We start from the raw sequence: 20,426 nt of genomic DNA on the forward strand, positions 1-20,426 counted from the left end.
ATTGAACGTGTTTTATTTAAGAAATGTTGCAATGCAGCGTTTTTGATACAACACTTTTTCAGGTTTATAATAAAAAAAAAAAGTAAAATATTTGAATAAAAATATACATATATTATAAAACTTTTATAGGGTAGATAAAATATAGATTCATCGTATTCGGACATACATAGGAGCTGATTTCCATAATATGCAAAGCAGAATGTCTAATCTACTTAACGCTAGAGTACGCTGCAAAGAGTAATAGCGTTCTCCCATTACAACCCCCTATGGCTCTCTAGGGAGAAGTTGAGTGTGACAGGTACATCGTTTAGTTCCATGTTACTGTAGACAAAGAAGAGAACAATTTGTTGACAAAACATAGAAAATTCTCATTATGCCGTAATACGTCGCCTCCTGTACCTTTTTTATTAATGTGTGTCTTCCTCTATACGGCATTTGGACCTTGAAATTCCATAATTAGAAATTTACATATCGTATTCATAAAAATTATATATAGTTTGAATTGCTATCTTGCTCAATAAAACTAAGGTAAGTGATATCAATCACCTCTTAAAAGTAGAACTGAACGTTTCAGCCGAAGAAAGACCATAGGAAAGTTTTTTTATGGACAAGAAGGTGATACGATAAACGGAAGAAAAGCAATAACTAATTATTAATATTGCCAATAAAACAAATACGGGTTTACAGCACAAATATTTCTTGTTATCATAATATCCTATGCATCCTTCAAATCCTATTCCGCGACGTGAATATGGCGACGTTCATGTGTACTGTGCACAGGTGTGATTATGTTTTGTCCATGTTATGCCGTTGCTAGCAATATCCGGCGCGGCGTGCCGTCGCTGCATATTGATGGCCCTTTGACAGCTTAGAGACTCTTCTTGATGAAAATAACAACTTTGCATGTGTACCTATATCTTTTAGAAAGGGTAAGGACCCTTTAAAAGAAACACAAAATGTTATTAAATAAATACTTTGTAGGGCCGAATCAACAAAATGTACTTTGTGTATCAACTTATTAATTTTGTGTAAGTTTTTAATTACTTAAACAAATTACTTCACCTTTTACTTTTATGTCTATTGATTAAATATATTAGTGATACCTATTCGTATCATAAAGGTAATTACTGAATTATCGACACATACATATTATAAGGAAACTATAGTCGGTCTTTTGTGTTTTCATAAAAAAAAAAACGAGGAAGCTAAACTACTCATTGTTATAAGGTTTATTGCAAGCTTTTATTTAACGTCAGACAATGTGTGGGCCAAATCTTGCAGCTGAATTTTAAACCGGTTACACTCAACCGATTAAGCTGTTTGCACACGCGCTTGTTGCTGGTGACAATATAATTTAGTATTGTTGGATAAAAAAGAGGCTTTTTAAATTTAAAACAAAAATCTTATCTTTTTATCTTTTCATATGTTATGTTAGTATATTTTATTTATATGTTTTGATATACAATATTATGAGTTCATGCCCTGTAATTATAGTGTATGCATTTGCTTACAAAAACATGTGATAAATAAGGTTACATGTTTTAATGGTAAAGCTTATTTATTTAATAAAGTATATTATGATATTAATTTTAAATGTAATCAAATTAAAATGAATATTCGAAATTTAACGCAAGATTTGAATAAAGTATATGTTGATATGGAATGTGATTGCGGTCTACATACGACGGACTGTCGCACAAAATCCTGGTCATATCCAGTCATACGTGACAACGTTGCATAATAATGTGCCGTTCCCTTATGTAGTTCATGAAAAAGATTGGCAATTTAGTAAGAAATAAAATTATATCGACGTTTTTAGTCGTTTTCTTTAATGAGGTTTTAATCAAACAGTGGTTATGTCAACCTTATCGCAGAACATAATTAATAAATGATAAAACACACCCAAAAAAGAAAAAAACGCCTACTATAACGCCTATGTTTTACGTATAACGGCTTGGCTAACCTTTATAATGTTCAAACTTCTCTTGATACTGGAAATCGAGAACGGTATTAAATTTGCCAACATAGTAATCTTTTTTTTAAAAATAACTTTTCCCACTAATCTTCTTTCCGGATATACTTCATTAAAATATGACACATATTGTACCTATCATAGTTTCGTACTTTTATATAATATTGTTATCATAATGACCATTTTTATGGAAAACCAGTAAAATAAACCAAACCAGTAAAAAAATAGATATATCTCTATTGCTAAGAATTAATGTGTACAAAGATAAAGGGTAAGCTATTATTCTAAAAATATTTTTTATATATTACATTTATATAATATACGAACTAAAACAGGTGCGCTCATACCTTTGTTAACTAGCTTGCGCGTATAAGCGTAGTCTTAAGGAAACACTATAGACTTCATTAGCTCATTCTTTCAAATGTTGACCTCGTGAAGATTGAACTCTACAAATTTCAGCCCGAATAGTTTTGGTTTAGGAGATTGCTTGATAGTCGATGTAGTTCATCATAATTGCTGCATATGACTCAAGGATATAATGTATCTGGGAATCCTATTATACTGAGCTTGTAGGGCATCGGTTGTTGCTTTTTCTATTCAAAGCATAAAATAATTATCAATAATACTCAGATCGTCCAGTGGTTGGAATACGTCAACCTTAACCGAACGTTGCAGGTTCAAGTCCGGACAAGGATGTTTAAATTTCTTTTCTTTCTTTAGTCGAGAAAGGAGACGAGACCATAACCCAGCAATGAGACATTTACAATGTTACCTTACTCTTATTAATTTACAAAAAATCATTTAGGTTTTTGGTCACATCGCCCCTGTATTAACACGACAGCTTAGTTCACTTGTAGAAAGCGCTGTTTCCTCTGTTCTGTTAAAATGTTTGCTTTGCATTTTTAACAGTTCAATTAACTGTATTTTTGATTCAATCAATCCTTATATATGTCAATTAGTATATACTTATAGATTAGTAATAATAATAATTCCTCACGTTCGTCAAGGAAAACATTGTGAAGGAGACCTGCATGTTTGAGATGAAAATCTGCTACTTGTGTATCGAGCAAATCCTATCAGCGTGGTCCTATAAAAACGTGGTCAACACACATCACTGTTACTTTACTATGTTATTTAAAAATAACGTTTCAAAAATATTCAAAATTAATTAATTTTAGCCCTATCCCAACTGAATAAGAAAAATAATTTTCCAATATAATTAAACGAGTTCGAGTTATGGTTACGTAACACGAATACTCTAACGTTTCCACGATGTCCAAATTACACGTCAAGTTAAATTCTGTTAGTTAATTAAAGATGTTATCATTTATGCCTATTTTGTTAGCCGAGGACAATGAACCCGTTTCCGGTGTCAATTAATGTTGTAATCAAATATACATATAAAATCAATAAATACTGAACTTATATGAGGTATTGACTTCATTATTAAAATTTCGTCAATTACGCCGATAAATAAATTTCCAAAATATTAAAAAATAAAGGAATACTGGTTGTGATTTACCTACACGGGTTAGCCCTTCCACAATGTTTGGTTCTTATCAAATATGGCGTCTTCGAATCAGTGCAAGTACTACTGAATTGATGTGCTTAATATGTATTTATAATTCGCTTTGACATTGGTTGTGACAAACATCGTAAACAGGCGTCTGTTCATCCACCAATCCGCATGGAGTAGCTTGGTACTATAAACTCCAAATAATTTAAGACAAGAACTTCTTTATACAGTCAATCACGGAGCAAAAAACATTCAAAATCTAAAATTCAATTACTTTTACAATAATTATTGAATTATCCGCTACCACCGTTTCGGTATGTGTTTTCTACCGAGAAGAACCGACAAGAAACGAATCACAGAAAAATTGTTAGTTCTTACCGACTAGCTTTATAATCTGTATATATGTATATGCAGCTAACTAAACTATACAGCGAGTATTATATTAAATTCCATTATTTGACACTAAACTGGTCCCAAAATAGATTGTAATTATTTACATAAAAGTTATATGTTAAAAAATATATCATTATGTATAACGTACGTGTGCTATTAGCATATTAATGTTTCGTTGAAAGAGATAGTGAGTTTTCCGTTGGGTTTTTATTTGAAATTATCACTAAAAGAGAATAATTAATAAAAGTAAAAACTTGTTCATGGAAATTATCTTTTAATTTATACCAAAAATTTTCACGGTAAACGTGTAATTAAACGTTAATTTTCATATATAGTAACGCAAGTGTTTCATTCAAAACTATTTTCATTATATTTCCTAGTTTGTTAGTATATATGTCACCAATATAATATTTCAAACAGTAACTATTTTTAATTCTTATTTGTGTAATTCTTATGCAAATAAAGTTTTTACTTAGTAAATATTACGTAATAATTATTAATGTTCAAGTAATACATAAAATCTCATAAAACTATATACAAAAGGTTTAAGAATCTGTAAATCTCATGTCGGTTCCAAACATACTAAAACTTTTTTGTTTTAATGGCGCCAATGACGCTCTGTAAAAACAACGACTAAAACTAAATGGGTTGAGAATTTGTTGATCCATTGTTATATTTCTCACGTATAACTAGACTACTTTAAAACAAATGCATGACATTTTTTATTTGGCATAATATTTTATACCAATAATAATAATAAATATACCACTAAAGCCTTTTTACAGTTTAGACAATATTTTTTCAACACAATTAAAATATTAACAATTAAATAAAACAGATTAAAAATTAACGTTCTAATAGCGTGTAGGGTTGTGCTAATCTTTAAAATCGTAATTATTTGTTGCGTGTTGAATATAATAGCTATAGTTAGAAAAAAAAATAAAGAAAAATAATTTATATGGACAAGTTATAAAGCTACTGTTATGACAGCCGCTCACGTAAACATTAGTAGACGTGCACACGCTTCGAGATTGCATTTGTTTGTCTATCTGCCGACATCGGTCAATGCTTTAACTGGAAAATGGCCTTAAAACACAGATCTAAGATAATGTCTCACGACGCAACGGCAAAAGCTTTGCATCATTCCGATAAGTTGTCCTATTACTTAGTAAGTAGTTCGATTTGTAATATTTTCTTAAGAATATAAAATATATTATATACCCCATCATAAACATTTGGCTATACATATTGTATAATATAATGTACAATGTTTTCAGATACGAAACGGATGTAACGTATTTAAATTTCAAGAACGTTTTAATTATGGATTATACATAGCATAAAGGTAAGATACATATTATTTTGCAAATTGAATGTAATTATAAAATCCTGTAGTTATTTCGATGTGGTTTTAATGACACGTAATGTTGGTAAGAAATTAAGAGATAATTAGGGATTGCACCTGCGCCTTAATCTCACACACATAAGAGGACAGGTGCAAGTGTAGACACCGCTGGTTGATATTGTTAATAATGATTAATTTAAAATATTAAAAAATATATATGTCGTCGATTTAACTTCAATGAACATTATTTTTAATACTATTCGTAGTCTTTTATGTTATATTAGAAGTAGAAGATTGTTAAGGCTTAGGCTCTGTGGAGCTATTTTTTAAGAACAAACTCACAACTCACCGCAGACACATGATCGTAATATGTCGAAAGTGATTTGCGACACTGACTATAATAATCATATCATATATGATTAAAATAGCGTATCACAGTAAATCGGTTTTCGATTTCGATTACAGCTGTGAAATATGAAGCGATGTCTTGCTGAATGGCATTGCAGGGCCAAAGTTCTAAATCATATTAATCTTTTAATATGATTCCCCAAAGACGAGAGAAAATACTATGACTAAAACGACTGAAAAGAATCCCATACATTTGTGTTTCTACACGATTGAATTAATACTTTTTGTAGGATGTCATACTTCTTTAGTTCGTGTTTTATTTATGGGCGATTGTGACGTGCATTACGAAACTATGGGACATTCGGAACCCCACACTCGCCGCCCCCATCTGTTTCCTATGGTGCTATTACGTCTTACGATCGATAACACTAGTGTGGATAATTTATTTTTAATTTTTAAATTTATATTTGTAAAATAATATAAAATTATATATTATAAAATTGAAAAATACTGTGTATTTTGTCATCAAAAATGTGTAACTATGTATTTTGTTAATAAAATGTATTAAGATATCTTAGGTACCTAAGAAATAATAATAACATAAAATATGTCTATATATTTTTTAATTTTAATTGAGATAATCAATTGATTATATATAAAATAATTATAATTTATCATACTTTTTAAAACGTTTAAGAATGTTCTCCTTATTAACTAATGAATTCTAGAAGGTTTAAAAAAAAATCATACATTAAACCTATCCATGTGTTACTAGCGTCTAGACTTAAAAGGCAACGCCACGCGGAAGAAGCCGAGTTTAGCCGAAAGTTAACGTTGTTTTTTAATCCGTCTCGCTCTCTCCAACAAAAACATGAGTAAGCTCAAAGTTAAATGCTCCGAAGCTCTCATAAACATGCTGCGTTGTAACACGACCGTGTTTCTAGTACGTGTTTGTTATTAAATAATATGAACAATGTTACGACTTATTTGTGTATAAATAACATGCAGTTGCTGCTTTGAAATTAAGCCTGAATTTTGTATTATTCGTAGTGAAGAATATTTGTGTTTTTAATACGGATCGGAGTAACGAAGCGCTGACAAAAATGTGAGTTACACTAGTACTAGTTTTACAGGTTTCTTAAATGTTTACTAATCCTGACTTACTACTATTTCTATAAAAAATATTAATGTAGAATTTTAGGTATATTTTTAAATGTAGACCTTTTATTTAAGTTTCGTATTTATTCTTTTTTTAAGTTATATTACTTCATGCATACTGAGCAGTGAGCAATAATAACATAGTAATATAATTTAATTTAAATTATTTATAAGTATTTGTTTTGAATTGCATATCTATCTAGATAAACAGAATACTACCGGCCCATTAATAAATTTGAATATAGTTAGGGATCTAGCGAGCATTTCGGTTAAAGATTTCGTAGTTTGTAATGAAAGGGACTACAGTTCAGAACAATACGGATCGATTTATTGGAGTTAATTGATACGTGCCGTGTTTATGTGTTTTAAATTAGTGTAATTAATTATTCAGTAAAATTAGCTTCGGGGTTAAATGAACACATTTATTCTAAAATCAAAAAGTACAAGTGAAAAAATGCCTCTGACATTTCACAGAGCGTACTACCATCTCATTTAATCATATTAGTTTTTTGATTAACTCAACCTCATTTGATTATTTTAATTTTGTAATCAATCTATATTATATAACGTTTCGTTTCATAATATTATCAATTTTTATTGATGACGTAGAGTTTTTTTTACCAAAATGCAGATTTTTTATCTCGATAAAGTTCGTTAAAAGTTAAGTTAAAAAATGAGATCTGGTTTAGTGTGTGGTTTGAAATTTAATTTTCACAACTAAGACATATTTTAATTTTAATAATTTATTACATAATTAAATATTTAAATTCCTGGGAAAGTTTCGTTTTCAACAATCTGGCAACTTATGTTTCCTTGTTCTATCACGATGTCTTTAATGGAATAATGCATTATATTTTGCTCGGTAGTCCTTGCACGCCCTGTTTGTACTCACCGATAATAATGGTTGTATATACGTATATATAATCACGGTTTCTTAATGTTACTTCTAAATTAAGAAAGATAAAACCACTAACATATACATGCATGCACTTTTATTTTAATGCAAATAATAATGAATACATTAATTTAAGGATTTTTTAGTGAATAATAGTACATTTACTACTTCTTGTGCTATGAGCCTTATTTGATTTAAAAGCCCTTATTTTTTTTATAATTAACTGTATATTGTCTCATAAATGATTTAGATAATTGAATCGGCTTACAGAAAAAATAATTATATGACGACCTATTTTCGAGATAAAGTTTTAATTAAAAGGCTTGAATCTGGCCGGCCTCAGTATTGTTAGTGAGCCGCTATTTCTCTTTGAATCTATTTTATATTCATAATTTTTCAGTGAGCGCTGTGCCTAAGTGATAACAACTTTAATTTATTTTCATGTAATTACTGTGATTGTTCTTTAACCTTTGATGCCATTGCTTTGTTTGTTATTAAAATATATAAAAAAGAAACGAGTATACGGTATTGAAATCTTACAAAAATGTTTGATGATAAAATAATATGATACCCCTCGAGTACGATTTATGATTGGTTACTATAGATACAATAAGGATTTTTGCTTAGTGATAGAAGGTAAATAAAATGTTCAATTAATGTTTCTTTGGTTTGTATGTCTGTGGTAAATTTTCGTAAAAATAGCTTGTTGACATGGTTACGACCGGGCGTATGGATGTTTTATTAATATGTTATATTATCGTTTATGAACTAAATATTATTTTATCAATTTTTGCCTCGAAATATACAAAAACTTATACTTTTTATTTCCAAAAAGAGGTTTTACTACAATAAAATAAAAAAGTTAATTATAAGAAATTCTAGGGATAAGGTGAAAATTGTAGCTGCGAGTTCTTTTCTAAGACTGAATTCGAAACTCAACTACGAATTCGATCCATCTCAATGCTAACTCGTCATACGAGGCAAAAACAACACAGACCTTAGTGTAAAATTTCGAGTACAAGTATTTATCATAATACTAGTTTGTACAGTAAAATTCATGTTTTTATAAACATATTTTTAAAGATATGAGAAATTATTTTTGTAACGCAATCAGTATCAACCCAAGCTTATCAACGTCGTATCGCTTAAAATTTTTCTTTAGAATTATTGGTAAAAATACAAAGAATAACAAATATGTTATTACGTAAAAAATAATTTTAAAATTAATATATATTTACTCTGAAAAGGATTAAATGTGTATAACAAACAATTTGAACTAAATTTATCGTGTAAATTACTCCACTGAAAAAGGGCTGTAATGTTTTCAGGGTTCATGTATGTATTTGAGTTGATACCACCATAACTTTTAAATATCTAAACATATTCTGACAATAACCCATATGGGTTATTGTCAGAATAACCGTACGTATGTATATACAATATCTATATGTCTTTACAATATCTGAAAGTACCTTCAAACAATTTGTTTATATTGATTACATAATATACCTAATAATGGATTTTATAAATTTACGAAGTAAGTTTCTAAATCAATCAAAATCCATTATGTAAATATGTCACAAGTAAGATCTTTAAAGAAAATATGTTTGTTATAATATAATTGTCTAATATAATAATAAGATTGCGTACTAATGTTCGTCCACTAAACTTATCCTTTGATAATATCAGTAATTCAAAACCTTTTTCATAATTCTCGTATTATACGTTTTCATGTTTTCATTTTGCATACACGTTGTTTGGGGTAACGGAACAGGACGTAGAGTACCCAAAACTTGCCCCTCTCCCCTGCTAACATGGCGGTGAAGCCGCGGACGAAAAATAGTTTATTTTTAATTTTAATAATTCCAGGAATTAAAATGTTTTTTTTTTTTCTAAATTTCCGATCGCCTTTGATGTAACCAAAATAGTTGTTTTCAATAAACCTTTTAACTTATAAGTATCTGCATGATTTCCGGATTTGAGAACATTAGTATGTTTGAAACGAGGGCATGTATACTGCTCTGTACTCGGAAACGAATTGTTTATCGACGATCGACATTTGTGATGTGGCCACTGTTGACTGTTTATACCGACTTTAATCTTTATGCGTTCTTGAAATAGCTGGACAATTTCTACTCGTAACAAACGCGTACTATGTGAGAGAAAGCTTAACTGGGTCATTGGATTTATTACGACTTTTTAATTGTTTTTTTGTTATATCTTACGATTTTCACGAGGTAAGTTTATACAATATTAAAAATTGTTTTACGACAAGTACTGCAATTCGAAATTCGATTGAATTTTATGAATGATAATAACTGAAGGATAGTAAAAAATTATATATACTGAGTTGTGCTTAACTTGTTAGGTATTTGTAATTCTTAGGTAAAGAGAAGGTGTAAAGAACAGTTAGTAATTTGGCAGAGAACTATGTAGGTATATAAAATATAATAAGAAAAAACAAAGTTAAATAAATAAAAGGTAATAAGTTCTAAACAGGCTACCTTCGCACATTTTAAAGGCTACCTGCGATTGTGTAAGTAGTTGGTTAAATTACTGTTTCGACCAACAAAACGAAGTTGTCCGCGCACATCTTTAGTGCCGCGGCAACAGTTCAGTGTATCGCTGGCTCTGAAAGACGCACGGTTGAATAGCGGCCCAGCCCTCGCTGCTATTTGCAGAACAATGCAGGCTTGATGTGCGCATGCCAGTGGGAAAGCGCGGGAGGGAAAACGCGCGAACACGCCAGTCTCGGCCCGCGAGCGCGTCTGGCTGCGCGCCGAAGCAAGCCGACCACGCTTGCGCCCTGGCGGACGACGTACGCCGCGCTCGACGCGGCGTCACGTTTTCCGAATCGACCGTAGATAACACGGCCACCGTGACTGAATTTCAGTGTCAAAAGGTTGGTGACCTACTTAGTGCAGTCAAAAAACGACCTAAACTAAATGTGATAGAGCCTGTTTCCCACCCGAAGCCTTGACATCCGCTACCACTTCCAGTGCGTAATTTTGTCGTTACCCCCAAATGTCAAAGTAATCTTGTAGTAGCGGTCGTATGAATTTAAGATAATTTACGTAAGTAAATTACAAACTTGTACAAAGCCAAGAAAATATATAAAATCGTTTTAAACATATTTAAGCATATACCTCAGTCATAAAAAATATAGAAGACGTATTAGTTCTTTCCTTTTTTTAATAATAATATGTACGTTCTCTTAACTTTTAAAATATCACAGTATTTTTGTATATTACTACAAAATGATAGAAAAGCATTACATATTTTGGTTCAATTGGCCATCTTTTACGATGACCTCATTCGGGACGAGGCTTCCGGTGGTCCTTGTGAAATTGGAACGTAGTATTTTAAACCTTTAATTACGTCATCGATCTACAATTATTAATATAGTTGTAAGGAGAAATTCAGCTAATGCATTAATATCCGTATAAATCTTCCGTCACCATCGAATTATTTATCTAAATTCGCGACCTAAATATTGAGTCTCGAACTGAAATTAGATTTTGTTCACATGAGATGGAGTAACTGAATTACGACAAGGGATATGTCATATCCGAGAATTGTAATAGCTTCGTTTGAATACGAACTACGAGTCGATGAGATCACCGCGTGTATCGGACGATGAAACTGTCGTTTATTTGTAGATGTCCTTAGAAAATTTTCTAGCACGAATTCCTTTGTTATAAATCCTTTTACAAACAATCTATGTTATAATAAATGACAAATAGGAATTATAATATGATTATTTTACAATATTTTTCAAATGTGAATATAAAGTATATAAAATGGGACGCTTATTTCTTATTTTAAATTATTCAAAATATCTACGATAGAAAACCTTCGTCAAAGATCACGTCAAGATTTAAAATAAAAAAACAAAAAAAGTAATCAAAAAAGTAAAAGTGTATTTGAGATCGTTTTTAAAAGAAAATATCAGGCTTTTTTCATGTTATCTACCTGTTTTACACCATGCTGGCTTAGGTGTTCAACGTGTAAAATAAATTTAATTTCTGCTTGTAAAAGGGTTACTAGGACATATATTTTAACATGTCAATTGTGCACTTGATATGCCGCAGGTTTGCATGTGGTATTAAATAAATAATTCTTTTAGAGTCCTAAATGTTCTTAATTTACAAAATTAAACTAATTAAAATGTGTAATTATGTAATCGTAGCTAAGTAAGTGTGTGTTACAGACAAATTACAATTTCAAAACAGGAAGTTAATTAAGTTCAGTATAACGTAAGGAAAACTTATTTTCCATACATTTTTAGGTATCAATGTTCTCGTGGTTAGTAAACGTGAATATTAAGCGAAGGTTGCGGCTTAAAATCCGAGCTAGCTCAATTATCATTCTCTGAATTTTTGTTTTAATTTCGTGATTGGTGATGAAGAAAAACATAGTGAGGAACTTTTAAAAGGAAAGGAGGCGCTAGTCCTTACTCCATTCCTGGGGTAGTACATTTTCATACAAAAAATTTACTTTTTTTATATCTTTTTAGTTTGCAAGTTGCAATGTAAACGAGGTCGTGGTGATGATATAGTTCCACAATCCACATACATTTTAAATAATGATTATGTAGGTCTCAAGTTTTAAAAACCAACCAACCTTTTTTAAGTAACATTATAATATTTTTTAAAGTATAAAATGGGCAGAGTACGAAATAATTTTATACGTTTTTCATTGTAACATAACAACTATACAATAAAATGTAATATCATTTATAACTTCATTTATTCTTGTCGTTTGTATTTTTATTGACTAGGTGGTAAGTTTTTGTGGCCTGTTGGGTAGGTATAACTCACTCATTATAAGCAGTCATCACTTATTTTAAGCAGTAAACCTAACCGCAATACTTAGTATTCTTGTGTTCTGGTTTAAAGGGCGAGCCAGTGTAACAGGTGCAAGGAAAATAACTCTTTAGTTCCTTTGGTTGGTGGTGCGTTGGCGATGTAAGGTATGCTGAATATTTCTTACAGCGCCAATATCTCAGTGTAGTAGGTGACCGCTTCCATCAGGCGCCTCATTTGCCAGTCCACCTATCGTTATAAATATAATAAACTATGATGAACTATAGATCGATGGATTAGAAAATTATATAATGGAGTTTAACAATTCGATATTTTTCTTTATAAAATGATATCCGACAAATTTGCAAAGCATCATAATTCTTAAGTACAAGAAAAAATATCATAAAATGTTTAAGAATCTATTTAGGATCTCATTAATACCAAATGAAAACGTGCGCTGTATGATTTATCATGTTAAAGTTGTTTCAATAAACTATTAATGACAAATTCAGATTTTTGTCTCGAAGTCACTTGACATAAAAGCAAATTGTAAATAAAAAAAGGTAGATCACTTGACTTAAAGCTCAAGTAATTATGTTTATTACTTTACCTTTGAAGGTAGAACTAAGGAATGAGTGCGTGGGCATGGTGGGTGGGTATTGGGAATAATTAATTTGTAAACAATTAATAAATGTATATTTAAAAATTCCTTTATAGATTTAGTCGATTGTAGGTCTTCTCAGTAGTCTCTAAAATGTGTAAAGCTCGTGTTACGATTAATTTAACTTGTAAACGATTCAAAAGTGCTTACGTAAGTTCTTAAGTACGACTTTACTCGTACAAAGTTTATTTTAATTTTGATTTGGGTAATAAAACGGGCAAAATGAAAAGATTAATATTTCAGTTGAACATTCAAGTTTCGTTTTTTGGCATAAAATATATCGTTCCAAGGCATAATGCTATGTAATGATAGCCAGATGGTTTCCTCCTCATTTTTTATTAAAACAAGTTGGTAGATTGCTAAATTGACTATCTTGCTAAGTGTTTATAACCGCCCATAGCCCATGGCCATGTGAGCCATCCTATTTCACCATATTTCACCATCCTCGCATCACCAATGTGCACATAACCTTGAGAACTAAGATGTTATGTTCTTTTTAACAATACTAACTAATGCTGTTTGGCGTTTGATTGGTTGATATCTACCTAGACGAGTTTGCACAAAGCCTTATCAGGTTTGTTTAATTATTTTGATAAGTCAAAAGGATACTAGCTAACTGTGCAGTAGATAACAATAACTGTGGACAACCACAGGTGCGTAAAACACTGTTGTTGTCTCAGTAAGCTTCGCTCCTAATCCGATAGGATGATGAACTGATACAGCCGGAGAGAGTTCAGGCCATTAACGGCTTTGCGTACTTTTTAGGCACGCTAGTGTATTCCAAGGAATGGTTAATATTTTTACAATGCCATTATCTATGGCAGGGCGGTGGTGACCACTTACCATCAGATGGCCCATAAACTCGTCCGCCAACCTATACAAAAAAAAAAAGATTTTAAATGGTAACCCATTAATAATAAAAATGTGTTGTTACTTAGAGATAATATTGATCGTTGCTCATCGTAGGCGCAACCAGAATTAGCAAGCGGAAAATTAGAAGCGATAAACATATTACGCTGCTCTAATAAGCAAAGGCGGGCTTTGAGTTGGAGAAAATTATTTGCAGGCATTATCTAAGCTGTGTACTATATTATTAAACAAACCACTTTCTCATATACGAAAGCTTTCTTTTTGAAACTAAATATTAGTGGATATATGATAAAATTATATGTAATCCTACTATACTGTTAGCGTATGAATTTATTTTCGAAAATAAAATATTTCTATAAACAAGAGTGAGCTAATAATAGTATACTTAGGTATATATATAAAATAGACTTTATATATACCTAAGTAGGCTTCGTTCGCGTTTTAGGGGTTGAACGTCAGGTTTAGTCATAAGAAGTAGCCTAGTCCGTCTTGTAGCTTAAAATTGGTTCATACAAAATTTCTTAAAATTAATTTTAGTGGTTTGAAAGAGGAACGGACGGACGAACAGAGTTATTTTGTTATTATTTGCATTTATTATGTTATAGTATAGATAAACTTACCATTTTGTGTGAATTAACCACGTCTTGTTATAGATAGAATACTATATCTATAAATATATTGGAGGATCTAGTCATATGTGTTGCTCACTTAACTATCAATAGGAGGACCTTTTTCTCGTGTGAGTAACATGGCTAAGGTTCTATTAAATTGACATATATTTATATCCCCTTTAACAAATTACCTATAGGTTTATGGATTTGATTTGGCTTTTGGCTTTTTTATAAATTCAATCGTGTAAAAAGCATTGATAAATGATACTATGTAATAAAATCTTATTTTAATGATAAAGAAGTATGGTCTTTGTGTTTGTAAAATTCCAGGAAAGTTATATTATATAATTTTTAATGTACTTTATTTATATACACACAGTAATTAAAATGGTGAAAAAGAGAAGCTACTGAGTTTTGCCGGTTCTTCTCGGTAGCCTACCTTCCGAACTGGTGGTGGCTTTACTTTTAATTCAATATTGACGATTCAACCGTGCAAAAAACCATATTTTGATTAAGAGTTTAGGTGATTAGTTAATAAAATGTCCTTTTCTTACGAATATAAAAATAATAATGAGAGAAAGAGAAATTAGTATTTAATTTTATTTGAAACTCTCCTTAAACAACGTCTAACGTTTATAAATAATAATAATAAGATACCAAATTATTTTTCGATACTTACTTTATACGAATAAAATTAAATCGTTTTCTTCGAGATCAATAAAATAATTTCAATAAAAAAAGAAACATAATTGACGTAAATTGTTATGATTTTGTAATATTTTTAAATGAAGGCGTTAATTAAAAATGATGCAATCTGTTAAATTTTAATTCAATGCGGTTGGAGTTAAAATATTACAAGCTCGACCGTGAAATAAACGCATGTAAATTATAATGAAGAAGGTAAGCTTTGACCAAGCAACAGGCTGTTTGAGAGCCTCAAACAAACTCTATAAGTAGAAGCTATGTTTATGTTACTGAGAGAAATTACATCGGAAGTTGCTTTTAGCTGCAATCTCGCTGCGCTGAGCAAAGTTTTTTTTTTAAATTTAAATCTGTTTTTTTTTGAGTAGTCTAGCTGGGGTGGACGTGAAAGCTAAATTTTAACGACGAATTTAGTTTTGTTTCTATTACGAATAATATAAATGTATAGATTTATAAGTACAAGTTTAATATTAATATTGTTTTTAAAAGTTTTTAATATCGTATAGATTTTCGCTTTAATATACTAGTTGTTGCTCGCGGCTTTGATTGCGTTTCAGTGGTTGGTTGTAACGTGTTAGGCATAAAAGAGCATATGTTCAAGTTAAAGCTTGCTTCATATCAAATTTAGTTCAATAGTTTGGCGTGAAAGAGCAACAGACTAACAGAAAGAGTTTCTTTCGTATTATAATATTAGATATATTATTAGTTAGTTTTCTCTTTAATCTATATTATATATAGATTAAAGAGAAAACTAACTAATAACAAGGTGTTGTTAGACTAATATGTATATAAATATATATTTAACGCTTCGAAATTTTATTACTAAAGTCACTTTGTACAAATTTTCAATGGACTGGTTTCAAATGGCGTGAAAAATTAGAAGGATAGCCTCAATCAGCTCACTGGAAGGCACGTTATAAACAACGCTAAAAATAAACCGTTCGCTTACAGGAATAATTAATAAACATTTTGTTTATTTATTATTAAAGAACCGTTGTTAGTGTACGGGAAGCAATAAACAAATTTTCTTATATTTCTGATTACAAGAAAGAACAAAACGAAAAAGTGTGTAGATGATTTTTTTATCTTTGAAAGTTAGTCAAACTTTCGAAACGAAAGTATTGTTATTTGTAATATGATATAATTGGACTAATTGAGGGAGCATCTAATTAACAGCGATGGAAGAGTTTCTTATTGGTTAAAATCAAACATTTCATAATTATTTTTGTTGGCTTCATAATTAGTGCAGTTATTAAATTAAACAAACTTCAAGTTACTAGCAAAAGTTCAAAAGTTTCAGCTTACTAAATCTTTATTAACTTTTAAAAATAGAAACGAAAATGAATTTCATTAGCAGAAATTATCTGTCACAATGAATTTCAAACTTACTACAGAACACAATCATCATATGTTACGAACTAATCCTTGACAGCAATAATTATAATTTAAAGTGTGTACGACACGTATTAAATAGCGTATTGCTGTAAGTAAGGTTTCAACATTTCTCGAGTTCTCACAAAATATGTAGTTCTGTTTTTTTAAAAAAACCCTTAAAAATTATATTTGAAGCCTATCATGCATTATAATTCTCTAATAGTAGTATAGCCTAGTAGTGTTGAATTCCGGTTTGAAGGGGAGTGAGCCAGTGTAAATCGCAGAATCATAGCGTGTTGGTAAGGTGTCTTATGAGAGATTCTTCTCTACGCGTGGTGATAGGTAGCCCGTTTGCCCTACTTATATTCTGCCGTGGTATAACAAAAATGCCGTTAACTGACATCTGATCGAATTTCAACTTTTGATGGCATATTAATAAGAAAAAAATTCTCTATCGACATATATATGCGGTTTTTAGATATCTTGATTAGTTTTGAAAATAATTTTAATAACAATGCCGTTAAATGCCTTTTTTCTCGTGTGTTATTAAGCATAAAACTCGTTAAGTAACTTTTGGAGTCAATATAGCTGCTAAAGTTCCTTAACTTATATTTTGTTATAATTTTTTCCTATGATTGCTTAACTAGATTGCCGTTGTACGGTCTTTCGCACATTATAAAGTGGTTAAAAGACATTAACTGTTTTATTGTTATTCTTTTTTAATACAGAGGATTACGTTTGTTCACCTATAACGCCGTCAACTGAAAGTGTTAGACTTAAATGTGGTTAACAAAATTTAACGGCATTATAGCTTAACATTTGTTATAAGTATATATTGAGCTAAGGAACGTTATGAGCCAGTAACGGTATTTCTAAAATAAATCGAAAAAGTAATAGACCTTAAATATTAGATTAAGTGTCGTTATCTCACAATAATACGCTATAGTGCCGTTAAATAATCTCGCCGGCCGGGAGCGGCGAGGTAACGATCCTAGTGCCGCGGTCAGGAGTCAGGGCTCGCCGTGAAGGACGTGTCACTTCATGTCTGTTACCGCAATTTTGCAACTATGGAGGATCGTAACTGAAGGTAAGTTGTCTTTATTCAACTTTTCCTGTTTGTTGTCGTTTTTATTTGGGTGAAATTTTCTAACAGAAATTTGAAGTTGTTAATGCTTCTTTTTCATACTATTATATACTATATATATCACATAATTAATTACTACATTATTATATTATATAGCTGGATGACGAAGTCAGGAGTTATTTACAGAAATGCTTATGCTTTTTCCTACGTAAACTGAAATTCACACGAGCGAAGTGGTGGGTAGAAACTAGTAAGTATATCTATTTTATGTATAAAATAATAAATAATACCCCGCTGAGGATGAAAACTTTTTTATGGCATTTGTAATTGCTAAAAAACAGGATTGATATAATTTTGATCTCGTAATATTTTATTATTTTTGTTTGTTTATTGCATACATTTTTTTTTCTTCTTACAGAAGGTATTTAACCAGGAGAGCTAAAACTATTTTCAGTATGATTAAAGACAAGCCAGAGAGTCCCGTTACAATATTAACGCCAAACCAAAATATAAAGAAGAAAAATAACAGTATTCCTGCTTATATTGACTATATACCTATACAAGACATTATTCGATGATCAGCAGTATCTTTGACACATTTTGTGAGACAAAATCAACCTACAACTCGTATCATTTGCCAAATTTACATACAAATAAGTTGAAAGAAGCTTTATTGACTAAAAGTACCGTCCATCGTTTTGTTACCAAGCCTCATAATATTGTGAACCCAAGCATCGAAGTAAGTTTAACGTGCAACGAAATAATGCCTCCAGATTCTCCTCTTGATTTAGAAGTCCAACTAAATACAAATATAGATTTTGATTCAGATGATTCTGTTTTTGGCAAATATTACTGTCCATCTAATTCCTCAGGAAGCAACATGTTAGATGAATCTGAGAAGATAATTTACCAAGAATTTTACTTTTGACAATAAGCAAATTTTGAAGCGAGAACGTACACACACGGTTGGTGCTGCTTGTTGCGAGAATTCTATGCCCGAGCGACTATTCCTCCGTAGCGTAGCCAAAACGTTGATCGTAATTACTGTTACCCTTAGATTATGAAGTTAAGGATCATGTTAATTCTAGCAAAAAAAAACCTTGGAACAACTTCGTAGAAATTCAATTGGATCTATTAGTAAAGCGAAAACTTCGCTTGAACCAGGATTCCTGCGAAAGCGTTGCACTTCTGTTGATGGCAATTATTGTTCTACATTACCTGAATCCACGTTCAATGAAATTTGAATTCAGAACTGAACCAAAATGTATCGAACCTCGAAGAAAAGCTGATATACTTGAAAAACTATCTAGCATAATCACAATCCCCTCACAAATTGTTATTTTGAAAAAAGTTGCCAATTAAAGAAAATGAATATGCCGGGACAAGTTCAGACACATGAACATTTAAAAACAATAAGTTTCTTGAGACTGATTAAATATTTTAAGACATGTTATTTTGATAAAGGTTTTTTTTGCATTAATTAAAGTTACTGTGTTAAGTTTTTATATACTATTTTTTTATATATAACCCTAAGTATTAAGAATATTTTGAAAAAAGTTTTGTTTGTGAATTCTTTTTTTTTTTATTGAATACTTTATTATTTAATATATATATATCTCTTTTAAATAAATAATTTTATGTTCATAAAATGTGATTTTGTAATATTTTAGTTTTATATACATACAAAGACTTTTTTGGTCTCTCTTGTTAATTAATAATTGTTATCGTCATTAAAACCATAAGTGCCTATTACCTACTTAGTTAATGTGATATTTGTATTAGTAAAGAACTGAAAGTTCCTAACAAATCTAGTTATAAGTGATGTTTTGTCAAACAAAATACGATGCTTAATAACATAACTTACTTATATATTCAATAAATATTTATATTTGCGAAATAATGGTATATCATTATTTAAAAATTATCTTTATTTAGTTTCACTGGTTGAATAAAATTATTCAAATATTTTTGCAATTGTTTCGCTATGATGCCGTTAACGTAAAGGGTTCCAGTTTTAACTACGTTTTAGAGTAACAATGAATCAAATTATTTATCGAAACTAATTAAAATTTGTAATTTACCGGACTTAAAAGCGGTAAAATACCAATAACGCCACTAAAGTCTAACATGATTCAGTTCTGTGTCTCCCAATGTTAAGCTAAAACAGGGTTATGTACTATAACATCGTTTTAGCTAAATATCTATAAGATTATTTTTAGTACTTTAAAAGTCTATACTATTAATTTAAATAGAAACACTAAAAGGCCGTTAAGGTATACTTAGCGGCATTTTAGTGAATTCTTCGCGAGACATTAGAAACATCGATAATTAACAAGAACGAAAAAAGCGTTTTTCATTATAATAAAATCATATTTATAATATGACAGAAGAGTAATTGGAAAGGACTTTACTTGACGAATTTTTTGGTGCTTTTAGGTTTCAAATTGGTGCTATAATCAATAAGTTACATAGATTTAAATTTTTACCGCGTTTTTTGCTCCTAACTCAAAATTAAGTTTAGGTAGATAACGGCATTATAGATATACCACGGCAGTATTGCCCTAGTATATAAAAAAATGTATTTTGTGGAATGTAAATTTGTATGGTAATATTTACAGCTCAAGAATGAAGTGTAAATTGTTACGATGATGTTTTATCTCTCGGCAAGTCCACTCAGAAAACGTTTTGTACA

General features: G+C 30.5%; 1 protein-coding gene across 3 annotated transcripts in view; it reads left to right on the plus strand.

Moving 5' to 3' along the window:
• LOC125077824 (proton channel OtopLc-like) overlaps positions 1-20,426 on the plus strand; it is a 54,074-nt gene that overhangs the window by 6,763 nt on the left and 26,885 nt on the right. For 2 of the 3 annotated variants that reach the window (XM_047689903.1, XM_047689905.1), the window contains exon 2: positions 10,377-10,529. The exons of the other annotated variant lie outside the window; for it this stretch is intronic. The gene's annotated coding sequence lies outside the window, so the exon portion shown is untranslated. The remainder of the gene's footprint in view (positions 1-10,376; positions 10,530-20,426) is intronic. 3 annotated transcript variants of the gene reach the window in all.

Source organism: Vanessa atalanta, chromosome 4 (genome assembly GCF_905147765.1).
Source record: "Vanessa atalanta chromosome 4, ilVanAtal1.2, whole genome shotgun sequence".
In the NCBI taxonomy this organism is placed as follows: Eukaryota; Metazoa; Arthropoda; class Insecta; order Lepidoptera; family Nymphalidae; genus Vanessa; species Vanessa atalanta.